The following is a 13323-nucleotide window of genomic DNA, read 5'->3' as shown; positions in this document are numbered from 1 at the left end:
TACCCAGCTGCCAACAAACCGACGTTGCCCGACGCCTCAACGCCAGCTGTCGCCTTGTTCCAGGCTGTTGTCCGCCATGAATTCGCTAACCTTGGCATCCTGTCCACTGCACCTACCATGGATAATACTGGTCCCTCGATAGCTTCTGTGGACATGAGACATCGCCGTCCGTACTCTATTTGAACCAGGAACCCGTCTGATTGGCGAACAGCTGATAAGTCAATCTACTTCCGCTGTGGTCGCGCAAAACACATCGCTCGTTACTGCTGCAGCCAATGGCCATCTATGTCTTCTGGCTCGTACCCCACTTACAGTAACTCATTCCGTCCACCAAACCACCGTTATCCGACCCGCACTGCGTCTACAGCATTCACTACCCCTGAGGACTATGGCCAACCTGTCCCATCGTCACCACCGCCTCAAAGCCACCCTTCTCGTTCAAATATGCGTCGCCGCTCTCCCTCGCTGTCGTTTAACCGCCGCATGTCCCGAAAAAACTAGGCTGCGCAGCTTCTGGAGGTGAAGCTGCCCTGTCGACCTTACCCAAAAATCCTCTGTTGCCCTTACGTTTGAACCAGAACACCCTAGAAGTATATGTTGATGGCACACCTATGAAGCTTTGATAGATACGGGCGCTCACGTCTGTATTATGAGTTCGCATTTTCGTCGTCGCATGCAGAAGGTCTTCACGCCCCCCTTGACCAGTGTCGTCCAGGTTGCAGATGGCGCAACAGTCCCTGTCATCGGTATGTGCACAGCTCAACTTACCGTAGCCGGTCATCAAGTGGTCGTCCTGTTTACCGTACTTGCAACATGTCCTCACGACCTCATACAAGGCCTCGATTTTCTTGCCGCCAATTCTGCTCTGATTGATTGCTCCACTGGTGTGCTCTGCCTAGAACTGCCACAAATCAGTAACGCCCCGTACCAACCAACATGCCAATTACAATGCAGTGACTTTGTTCACCTGCCCTCCAAAACTGTGGTGTACGTCGAATTTCTGTGCTCACCAGCTGTGCCCGACGGTGACTATTACGCTACGCCTCTCACCGACGTACTCTTTGCGCACAATGTTGCAGTTCCCTATACGGTGCTCAGCATCACAGATAACAAAACTTGTCTACCACTTGTAAATTTCGGCTACATGAGTCATGTGCTTCTACAAGGCATTTTCGTGGCCCACCTGTGTCTGTTGCTCGATTCACAAATTGAAGTGCTTGCCTTAGACACCCTTGTTTCACTGCAGCGCACATCACTCGCAACACATTTGGGCAGCCGTCAAATTGTAGACATGATCGCAACTGATCTTCCGCCTCCGCAAGTTGAAGCCCACAAAATTTTCTCGAGGCCTATTAGGATATTTTCGATTTTGGCGACCGACCTCTAGGGCAGACGTCCTTTGTCCAGCATCGCATACACACAGGTGATGCCAACCCTGTTCACCGCCGTCCCTACAGAGTGTCTGCTTTAGAGCGGAGCATAATTCAGAAGGAGGTGAACAAGATGCTAGCGAAGGACATTATTGAATGATCCTCCAGTCCCTGGGCATCCATTTTGGTATTAGTTAAAAAGAAGGACGGATCGTGGCAATTTTGTGTGGACTATTGCCACCCTAACAACATCACCAAGAAAGACGCATACCCTCTGCCCCGCATTGACGACGCCCTTGATTGCCTCCATGGTGCCGCCTACTTTTCTTCCATCGATCTTCGTTCTGGTTATTGGCAGATTGCCGTGTACCCGATAGACCGAGAGAAGATGGCTTTTGTAACACGCGATTGCCTCTACCAAATCAAAGTCATGCCTTTCGGCCTATGTAATGCCCCCGCCTCCTTTGAACGAATGATGGACTCCCTGCTTCATGAATTCAATTGGTCTACGTGTCTTTGTTATCTGGATGACGTGATCGTGTTTGCTCCCACTTTTGAAGTGCACCTTGAAAGATTGTCGAAAATTTTTGATGTATTCCGTCTCGCCGGCCTTCAGCTGAATTCATCCAAGTGCCGGTTTGGTCGCCGTCGCATTACAATACTTGGACATATTGTTGACGCTTACGGTGTACAGCCTGACCCACAAAAAGTTCGAGCTGTGAAGGCCTTTCCTGAGCCAAAAACTGCCAAAGATGTCCGAAGCTTTGTGTGGCTCTGCTCCTATTTTCGGTGGTTCATCAAGAACTTCGCGGAAATCACTCGGCTCCTAACAGATTTACTCAAACCAGATGAGATGTTTACCTGGGGTCCCTCGCAAGCAGCAGCATTCTCCGACCTGACCACTTTGCTCACTTGTTCTCCTGTGCTCGCTCACTTCGACCCTACGGCACCGACCGAAGTCCGCACCGATGCCAGCGGTTACGGAATAGGCGCTGTGTTGACTCAGCGACAACGTGGGCAGCATTGCGTGATAGCTTATGCCAGCAGGCTGCTATATCCCTCGGAGCGTAATCATTCCATCACAGAGTGCGAATGCCTAGAGCTAGTGTGGGCAGTCGCGAAATTTCGCCCTTACTTATACGGCCGACCATTTATAGTTCTCACCGACCACCACGCTCTTTGCTGGCTCACCTCCTTCAAAGATCCCGCAGGTCGTCTGGCACGCTGGGCACTCCACCTCCAGGAGTATTCTTACACAGTAGTGTATGAACCAGGAAAACTGCACAAAGATGTAGATTGTCTGTCCCGCTACCCTGTGGCCAACTGCGATCCTACGAGCACTGATTATGTGGGTTGCGTCCTTTCCATCTCGCAGATGCTTCATCTTGGAGACGAGCAGCGTCGCGATCCGGATATCAGCCGCCTAATATAACAGCTCGAATCTTCACCGCAAGACGCTTCTGTTCGCATGTTTAGCTTAAAGGACCACACCTTATATCGGCGTAATTTATCTCCCAATGGTCACGACCTACTTCTGGTCATACCGAAGCACCTGCCCTCCAGAGTCCTACGCGAGCTCCATGACGCGCCGACCGCCGGTCACCTTGGTGTCTCTCGCACATATGACCGTGTGCGCCGCCGTTTCTACTGGCCTGGACTTTCACGCTCTGTACGTCGTTTTGTCAACGCTTGTGAATTTGCCAGCGTCGCAAAAAGCCGTCATGACTCCCTTCCGGATATCTTCAGCCCATCGACATTTATCGAAGCCATTCTTCCGTGTTCGTTTGAACTTTCTCGGTCCCTTCCCAACTTCCGCCTCCGGAAACAAGTGGGCCGCGGTGGCTACAGATTACGCAACCCGTTACGCAGTTACGCGAGCCATGCCAACAAGCTGCGCTACAGACGTCGCTGATTTTCTACTACGCCATCTCATTTTAGTGCATGAAGCCCCTCGTCAACTGCTGACAGACCGAGGCCGTACGTTCCTTTCGAAAGTGGTTGACGATATCCTGCGTTCCTGCTCTACCCAACATAAGCTCACAACATCGTACCGTCCCCAGACAAACGGGCATACAGAACGTTTAAACCGCATCTGACAGACATGCTATCGAAATACGTATCGGCCGACCATCGTGATTGGTACCTTGCACTACCCTACGTGACGTTCGCATACAATTCCTCCCGGCATGACACTGCTAGGTACTCGCCATTTTGCCTTCTGTTTGAACGCGAACCAACATTGCCGTCGGATACCTTCCTGCCAGCCACTGAGCAGTCTACTTCTGAATATGCACGCGACGCTATTACCCGAGCTGACCATGCTCGTCAGCTTGCCCGCAGCAGAATAATGGCGTCCCAAGACTCGCAGAAGCATCTTTACGACGAGTGGCATCGCGACGAACACTTTCTAACATGTTCTCTTGTTCTTCTTTGGTCCCCTATGCGACATGCTGGCCTTTCAAGAAAACTTCTTTCTCGTTTCACGAGCCCGTACCGCGTGCTTAGACGAGTGACCGACACTACATATGAAATTGTCCCTGATAATCCATCAACGTCTTCTGCTCTGCTGTCAAGGGACATCGTCCACGTATCAAGGCTCAAGCGTTACTTCACTGCTCCTGTTGTGGCCCCGTAAACTCGCCGGGTCGCCACTTTTGCCGCTGGGTGTCGTGTTACGTGATTTCGGCTGACTGAAACAGGGCATAGCGGGACAACCCAAGAAAGGTGCCTCAGACTGAGAGTGAAGAAGTGAACGGTGTCGGTGAGCTGCGTTGAGGCTGTAGACTGACTACAATTATTTTCCACGTAACAATATTATGACCTCACAAGGCCAACATATTCAATGTGTATACTGCCACCGGAAACGGTGATGTCTGCAAATCCAGTCTCACTTTCTTATTACATACTCACTACATTTCGTCGTCTCATCTTGCCCATGGTGACAGGAGCGGTGACAGGGAGATGGCGTCGCCTGTGGCGTGATGACTCACGTCTCCCGATTGGCTGCGGCAATGCGAAGGTCCGACGTAGCGACGGAAATATCTGTTTGGTGTGATGCACGCCGCGCGTGCGAAGCGATGATGCGATGCGATGAAACGTCACGGAACATCACCCGCTTTATAGCGCGAGTAGCCCACCAAACTTCAATGCTTTTCTACTTGTGACTAGCCCAGTATTTCCAACGTATTTTCTTCAAGGCTGCACATAACAAAAAAGAGTTTTGCCTTAACTTGAGGAGCCTTCACTTTTGCTTCAAAATGCAAAAAGAGTGTTTACTTACTTTCAGAACTTGAAAAACAATCTCTTTTGCTTAGAGTGATAACTGAACGTGACCTGAAGTTTTTTGGAAGCAATCTCAAAACCGATCAAAGTGTTGTATTTTTCTTGTGTCCTGTTCATTTCGCGCTATTTTTCTTGTCATGTAGCAGGAGAACCTATGTCAGGGACGAACACGCCAAGCTCCGCTCGTACACTTTCCGAGCTTGGAGAGGGGCTCCTGAATTTGGATAATATTTATTTGAACTTATTTACAGCGCAACACCAGAAAAACAAAGGATAGGGAAAGAGCAAAAAAGAAAGAAAAGACGGCGCTGACTCACAACTCTTGTTTACTGGTAAAATTGAGGTGAAATGTATATATATATAGGTACTGGCAGCCTACATCACGACATGCGAAGAACAAGAGGTGCACCGAAGTAGCGTTTTCACACTCATGACAATATTCAAGATTTGCCTAAAAAATAATTGTTTTTCAGGCAATGTGACGAATGGTTCACTAATGCACTTGCTACCCCTAATATTTATATAGTATGCCTCAGCGATTTCTCTTGTTAGTTGGTTAGGATGCTTGAATATGAAGGTGGTTCTCTCAAAAATTGGACGACAACCGCAGGACCTGCAATGTTTCGGTAGATGAAGCCGTGCGACCCCTTGAAGAGATAACTCATGCCCCCTTAAACGAACATTCACACATCGTTTAGTTTGTCCCACGTCCTCCCTACCACACGATAATGGAGTTCAATCCACAGCTTTTTTTTACGCATGCGATGTACTTTTTTTTATTATACACAGCGCAACTCCTTTAGGCTTGTTTGTTCCTCTGCGCATTATGAACCATCGGGCAAATGCGACCCACCGTATGTTTGGCGGAAAAAAGAACGTCAACGCCATACCTTCAACCTACGTTTTTCAGCCCATGCGCCAATTTGTATGCATAAGAAAAAAAGTGCTCTTTTTCTTTTTTCATCCCAATTTGCTTGAGCTCCTCTGTATTTCACGAGCTTAACACTCCGAACCATCGACTCACACACAAATGAAATCGCCTTGTCAGGATACCCAGCGTCTACTAAGTGTTTTACCTGATTATGAAAAGCAGTATTTGACACGTGCACACAGGATTTCCTGAGTGACGCATTACTTATTGTCTTTGCAATTGTTCTATCCACAATCTTAGAACGGCCAGACTTGTAGTTTAATATAGGCTTCACTGATCTTGGGTCATATTTATGACACAAAGAGAGAACCACCATCATCTTCAAGCATTCTAACGAACTAACAAAAGAAATCTCTGAGGCACATCTTATAAAGATTACGGGTAGCAAGTGCATTAGTGAACCATCCGTTACACTGCATGAAAAAGAATGAGGTTATTCAGGCCAATCTTGATTATTGCCAAGAGTGTGACAACGCTACCTCGGTGCACCTCTTCTGCGCATGTCGTGATGTAGGCTGCCAGTACCAATATATATATATATATACACACATTTCACTCCGTTTTTTCAATAAACAGTTGTGAGTAGGCGCCGTCTTCTCATTCCCTGTCCTGTGTTTTTTGGTGTTGCGCTCGAAATACGTCCACGATGGGTTGTAATCAACTGGCCCAACTTACCGTCTTATTGGCAAATATTTTATATGAATGTGATGCTTTATGAACCAGTGTTTTATGCTCTGCATGGAAAGAAATATTTTTGCTAAAGGTGCTTCAACTTGTATACTCCTACCAATTCGACATCTAGCGATGTAAAGATCCTTTGCGAAACCATGACGATCATTAGTTAGGACATTTGTACACAGCGTAATTTCTCGTTGGCGACAGCGGTGACCTGCCATACCCAGATGAGAAGCAGCCGAAAAAATAAACATAAAATCTGACGATAAATACCTACTTCAATATTGACTCCCACATATGTTCAGTAGAGGCTTTCTGTAACATTCTGTTGAAATTGCTATGTCGAACTACGCACCACGCGGCTTAAGAGTGTTTATAGTTTACAATGGGGGCTTCATGTGTTTTCCAAGGGAAATGCTCAACTGTACTAGAAAATCCAATGCTCCGTAGTGTAACGCTCTAATTTTGCTCAGTAGGGGTCTGCTGCATAAATACGGGAGTTGTTTTTGATAACAAGCTTTTTTGAAGCTTGATCGACAACCTTTTAATTGCTCGCGCCTTGTGCGGTGGCGGTGACTGGCATGTAAACCAGTGTTAGCAGTGTAATCTCCAGTCGGTGCTCATCGTCACTGCTCAGGTCGCCTCTTCAGTATTTACGAAAATGCTCGCTAGATGGCGCACCGCCACACAAGGCGTTTGTGTTTCGATTCAGACTGTCACGATGGGTGGACGAGTTTTTTGAGCGCTCCTGATCGACTGCGCAGATAAGTGGTTTTGCATGTTCTGAGCTTGTTTTTATAATTATAAGGCAGCAGTTAAATTCTTTGTAGCACTTATCACATTGTACGGCTTTTTCGTGGGTCAGTCACTAGGTATTTATTAGTTTGTGCGTTTGTGTGTGTGTTTGAACTTTTGTTTTTTGTTTTTTTCTCTTGCCACCCTGTGGGGGAGGTGCACGTACATAGAACACGCAAACTTTTGTAGCAGAGTTTAGACTTTGTCTTTTTCGTAGGACAGGGCTTTAGTTTTGTATTTATCGAGTGAGACAAGCTATAGAGACAACTGGTGTGAAAAAGACATGGTTGAAACGACTGTAAAGTGCTCAGGATGCGGGGTGGGTTTGAAAATGGACCTAAGTGTAGAAGCTGATAGAGAAGAGGCTGACGCGAAGTGTAGGCAACGCAAGGTCGAGGAAAAAATGGAGAAAATGATAGTTGCCCAGAGTGAACTGCAGGTGAGAATCACTGAGCTTGAGAGTGCGTTGGTGACAGTGCAAGAGAAAGCGAGGGCAATGTGAGAAAGGCTTAAGCCCGCCGAGGAAGCACTAGCCAAGGTGAACAAAGGAGCGGCCCACAGAGAGGACAGTAGAGAACCGGCAACCAGAACGGTGGAGAAGGAAAAGCAAGCAAGTTTAGAAAAAACAGGTTCAGCCGGTTCGATTGTCGCAAGGCCCAGCTTCAGCGAAGTAGTGGTGGGGCTGGAAGGGGACAAAGCTGGCGTCACAGGTTCAAGTAACCCCCAGGTGCATGATGCTCCAGCTGAAATGTCACAGCTTGTGATAAATGCCGGGGACTCTGATTTAAATCGATGCACAAAAGCAATTCAAGCAAGGGTAAGAGGTGACAAGAGGGCGGTAGTGGGGGCGTTCTTAAGACGCAATCTGGAAGCAGTCATGAGGCAAGCGAGCGCAAAACTCCAAACTACAGCTGATAGATGAAACCTCGTGATGATTTCAGGCGAGTTAAACGATGTCTTAGATGAAGATACAGCAGGACTATAACCCACAGTGGCAAAAGGGGTCGATGACATGCGCACCACTTCTCCTCAGGTACAGTTAGTGATATGGACAACAGCGGAGGAACCGGTGCGTGATAGCAACCTGCAAATAGCGGTTGTCAACGCAAACCAAGAGATATGGCGGATGAGTCACGAGAAAGGCTTTGAGGTGGTGGAAATAAACAGAGAGGTGCATTGGTGGGTGATTTTCAACGAGACAGAATTCACTTCGATGGGCGGCCAGGTCATGAGGTGGGTTGGCGACTCGCAAGACGCACAGTAGCTTTTATGGTGGGCACGCGAGCTCTTCTGGGTGCAGGGTAGCTATTAACGAGGGAAATCACCATAGAGATTCTTTGACAGGTGGTATGGACACATACGATTCCAAAGTGCCACCAGTATCTAAGATAGGTAGAGTCCGGGGCCGAAATAGACGTAGTCACGAGAGCCGAGCCAATTCAGACATCATCATCATCGTCATCATCAGCCTGACTATGTCCACTGCAGCACAAAGGCCTCTCCCATGTTTCTCCAGTGAACCCGATCCTGTGCTTGCTGCTGCCAATTTATAACCACAAACTTCTTAATATCATCTGCCCACCTAACCTTCTGTCTCATCCTAACCCGCTTGCCTTCTCTGAGAATCCAGTTAGTTACACTTAACGACCAGTGGTTATCCTGTCTACGCGCTAGATGCCCGGCCCATATCCTTTTCTTCTTCTTGATTTCAGCTATGATATCCTTAACCCCCGTTTGTTCCCTAAACCACTCTGCTCTCTTCTTGTCTGTTAAGGTTACACCTACCCATTTTTTGCATTGCTCGCTGCGTCGTCCTCAATTTAGGTTGATCCCTCTTTGTAAGTCTCCAGGTTTCTGCTCCGTAGCTAAGTACCGGCAAGATACAGCTATTATATACCTTACTCTTGAGGGAGAGTGGTAATCTACCTGTCATTTTTGAGAGTGCTTGCCAAATGTGCTCCAACCCATTCTTATTCTTCTAGTCACCTAAATCTCGTGGTTCGGCTCCGCGGTTATTACCTGCCCTAAGTAGACATAGTATCTTACAACTTGAAGTGCACTATTACCTATCTTGAAGCGCTGCTCTTCAGACATAGGGTATATTACCATGCAGGGTGGCAGGAACAGGCTGCACTGGGAAGAGATAGGAGAACATCTAAGGGAGGAGAGGCCGATGGTATAAGGTTTTGTAGAAACACATCCTAGGGACATTGAGCAACCTCCTAACAATCCAAACTACGCGTGGGAATATTGTATCAGAACAGAGGGCTGCAGAAAGGGGGGTGGTATTAGGGCATTCATTCATAAAAGTACAGACGGGCATAGGGTTAAGCAGGAGTGCAAGGAATATTTATGGCTAAAAGGGAAAGTGACAGGGCAAATGAAACTCTTTGGTTTCGTGTACTTGTGGCCGGGAGGTGCGGCGATGGCGTAGTGGTTAGAGCATCCGCCTCGCATGCAAGAGGTCCGTGGTTCGAATCCCGGTACCGCGCAGTTCCCAACGGGATTAAAAAAAAATCCGCGTGTTGATGGAACTGCATTAAGAGGCCTGGGGTGCGGCCTCACCGGCTAACACCGCCGAGAACGCACTCCCTCACCAGAGAAGGATTGGCCACGCTGGTGCAGTATCTGGCCACTACCTCCCATATGCTTACGTCAAATAACTCACGGCCCTCAGTCCCCAGCAGCTGCGAAGCAACTGACCACGGCGGCGGTCAGATCTGCAACGCAGCAGAGGGTGCTAAGAATCTCTGGATCCGGACAGGCCGCCATTGGAACCTGAACTTGGCAACGTTTAACGCTAGAACCTTATCTAGTGAGGGAAGTCTAGCTGTACTATTCGAGGAGCTAGAGGGTGTTAAATGGGATGTAATAGGGCTCAGTGAGGTTAGGAGGACAGATGAGGCCTATACGGTGCTACAGAATGGGCACGTCCTTTGCTACAGGGGCTTGACAGACAGAAGAGAACTGGGAGTGGGGTTCTTAATTCACAGAAACATAGCTGGCAACATAGAGGAATACTATAGCATTAATGAAAGGGTGGTAGGTATCGTAATTAAACTGAATAAAAGATACGAGATGAAGGTAGTACAGGCTTACGCGCCTACATGCAGCCATGATGACGCTTCAGTTGAAAGCTTCTATGAAGACGTGGAATCGGCAATGCGTAAGGTAAAAACACAGTATACTATAGTGATGGGCGACTTTAATGCGAAGGTAGGGAAGAAACAGGCTGGAGACCAGGCAGTAGGAGATTATGGCATCGGTACTAGAAACGCCAGAGGAGAGCTACTAGTAGAATTTGCAGAACGCAATAATTTACGGATTTTGAATACCTTCTACCGAAAACGAGAAAACCGCAAGTGGACATGGAGGAGCCCTAATGGCGAAAATAAGAACGAAATAGACTTTATAATGAGTGCACACCCTGGAATCGTGCAGGATGTGGAAGTGATTGGCAAGGTACGATGCAGTGACCATAGAATGGTACGGTCTCGAATTCGCCTAGACTTGAAGAAGGAACGACAGAAACTGATACGCAAGAAGCCAATCAATCAGCTAGCACTGAGAGGGAAAGTACAGGAATTCAGAGTGTCGCTGCAGAACAGGTACTCGGCTCTTAGTGAGGAAACCAACCTTAGCGTAGATACAATGAATGATAATCTGACGAGTATCATTACGGAGTGTGCAGTGGAAGTTGGAGGCAGGGTAGTTAGACAGCACCCTGGCAAGCTTTCCCAGGAAACGAAGAACCTAATTAAGAAGCGTCAAATCATGAAAGTGTCAAGTACAACAGACAAAATAGAACTGGCAGAGCTTTCGAAGTTGATTAATAGACGTAAGGTATGCGATGTTAGAAGGTATAACATGGAGAGAATCGAACACGCTCTGAAAAACGGAGGAAGTGTCAAAGCATTGAAGAGGAAACTTGGGATAGGCAAAAGTCGGATGTATGCACTAAGGGACAAAGAAGGCAAAATAACTTCCAATATGGATAGGATAGTTAAAATAGCGGAGGAGTTTTACAGAGATCTGTACAGTAGCCGAGACAACCACGACCTTAATACTATAAGAACTAGCAGTAACCCAGACGACACCCCACCGGTAATGATAGAAGAAGTCAGAAAAGCTTTGGAGAGCATGCACAGAGGCAAAGCTGCTGGTGAGGATCGGGTAACATCAGATCTGCTGAAAGATGGAGGACAGATTGTGTTAGAAAAACTAGCCACCCTGTTTACGAGGTGTCTCCTGACGGGAAGAGTACCAGAGTCTTGGAAGAACGCTAACATCATCTTAATACATAAGAAAGGAGATGACAAGGACTTGAAGAATTACAGGCCGATCAGCTTGCTCTCTGTAGTATACAAGCTATTTACAAAGGTAATTGCTAACAGAGTAAAGAAAACATTAGAATTCAATCAATCAAAGGAACAAGCAGGATTTCGAACAGGCTACTCAACAATTGACCACATTCATACTATCAATCAGGTAATAGAGAAATGCTCAGAGTATAACCAACCACTATACATAGCCTTCATAGATTACGAGAAGGCGTTTGATTCAGTAGAAATATCAGCCGTCATGCAAACACTGCGGAATCAGGGCGTAGATGAAGTATATATAAACATTCTGGAAGAAATATACAGAGGATCAACTGCTACGATAGTGCTTCATAAAGAAAGCAACAGAATACCAATCAAGAAGGGTGTAAGGCAGGGGGACACAATTTCCCCAATGCTATTTACCGCGTGCTTACAGGAGGTTTTCAGAAGCCTAGAATGGGAACAGTTAGGGATAAGAGTCAATGGAGAATACCTTAGTAACCTGCGCTTCGCCGATGACATTGCATTGCTGAGTAACTCGGGGGACGAATTGCAACTCATGATTACGGAGTTAGACAAGGAGAGCAGAAAGGTGGGTCTTAAAATTAATCTGCAGAAAACGAAAGTAATGTACAACAACCTCGGTAAGGAGCAGTGCTTCGAGATAGGTAATAGTGCACTTGAAGTTGTAAAAGACTATGTCTACTTAGGGCAGGTAATAACCGCAGAGCCAAACCACGAGATTGAAGTAACTAGAAGAATAAGAATGGGGTGGAGCACATTCGGCAAGCACTCTCAAATTATGACAGGTAGATTGCCACTATCCCTCAAGAGGAAGGTATATAACAGCTGTATCTTGCCGGTACTTAGCTACGGAGCAGAAACCTGGAGACTTACAAAGAGGGCTCAGCTTAAATTGAGGACGACGCAGCGAGCAATGGAAAGAAAAATGGTAGGTGTAACCTTAAGAGACAAGAGGAGAGCAGAGTGGATTAGGGAACAAACGGGGGTTAAGGATATCATAGCTGAAATCAAGAAGAAGAAATGGACATGGGCAGGGCATGTAGCGCGTAGACAGGATAACCGCTGGTCATTAAGGGTAACTGACTGGATTCCCAGAGAAGGGAAGCGGGTTAGGGGGAGACAGAAGGTTAGGTGGGCAGATGAGATTAAGAAGTTTGCGGGTATAAATTGGCAGCAGCAAGCACAGGACCGGGTTAACTGGCGGAACATGGGAGAGGCCTTTGTCCTGCAGTGGACGTAGTCAGGCTGATGATGATGATGATGATGACTTGTGGCCGGGAGCAAAGGCCAGAGAGGAAGAGCAGGCAAAGGTAGAGTGTATATCAAATGACAATCAGGAGTAAGGGGGAGAGTGCGAGATAATTATACTAGGAGATATGAATGCGCACATAGAAGATATAGATGTGTACACCAAATTGACAGGCCAAATGATCATAGATATTAGTGAAAGGCATGATTTGATCATTTGTAACAGTACCGAGAAGTTTGAAGGGCAAATAACATGGGAGATAGGAAGGCTGCAGTCAACGATAGACTACGCACTGATGTCACATAGGATGTATGATAAGCTCGGGGGAATGTACATGGATTATGGTGGCTCCAGCAGTAAGGGTAGTGATCACAAACATATCAAGCTTAGTTTTGGAGACAAGATGAGCAATTACAGGTAAATTTTTATTCAGAAAAGCAAATAGAAATAGCTACTAAACAAATTCAGGAAGTAATCACTGAGGATAATAAAACAGTGTGAACATACACGATTGTAAATAGACTGTTTGAGCTAGAGCTTGCTAAAACACGTGACAAGTCACCCCGGAAAAGAAGACACAAACCCAAAAGTTGGTGGGAGGAGGAAGTTAAGAAACCATAGCAAAACGTCAGGATGCCTATAGGGAACACAAACATGCTAAGCAGCGTGGTGAAC

The sequence above is a fragment of the Rhipicephalus microplus genome, chromosome 3, assembly GCF_043290135.1.
Source record: "Rhipicephalus microplus isolate Deutch F79 chromosome 3, USDA_Rmic, whole genome shotgun sequence".
NCBI classification, from domain to species: Eukaryota; Metazoa; Arthropoda; class Arachnida; order Ixodida; family Ixodidae; genus Rhipicephalus; species Rhipicephalus microplus.
Note: the sequence above shows the minus strand (reverse complement) of the source record.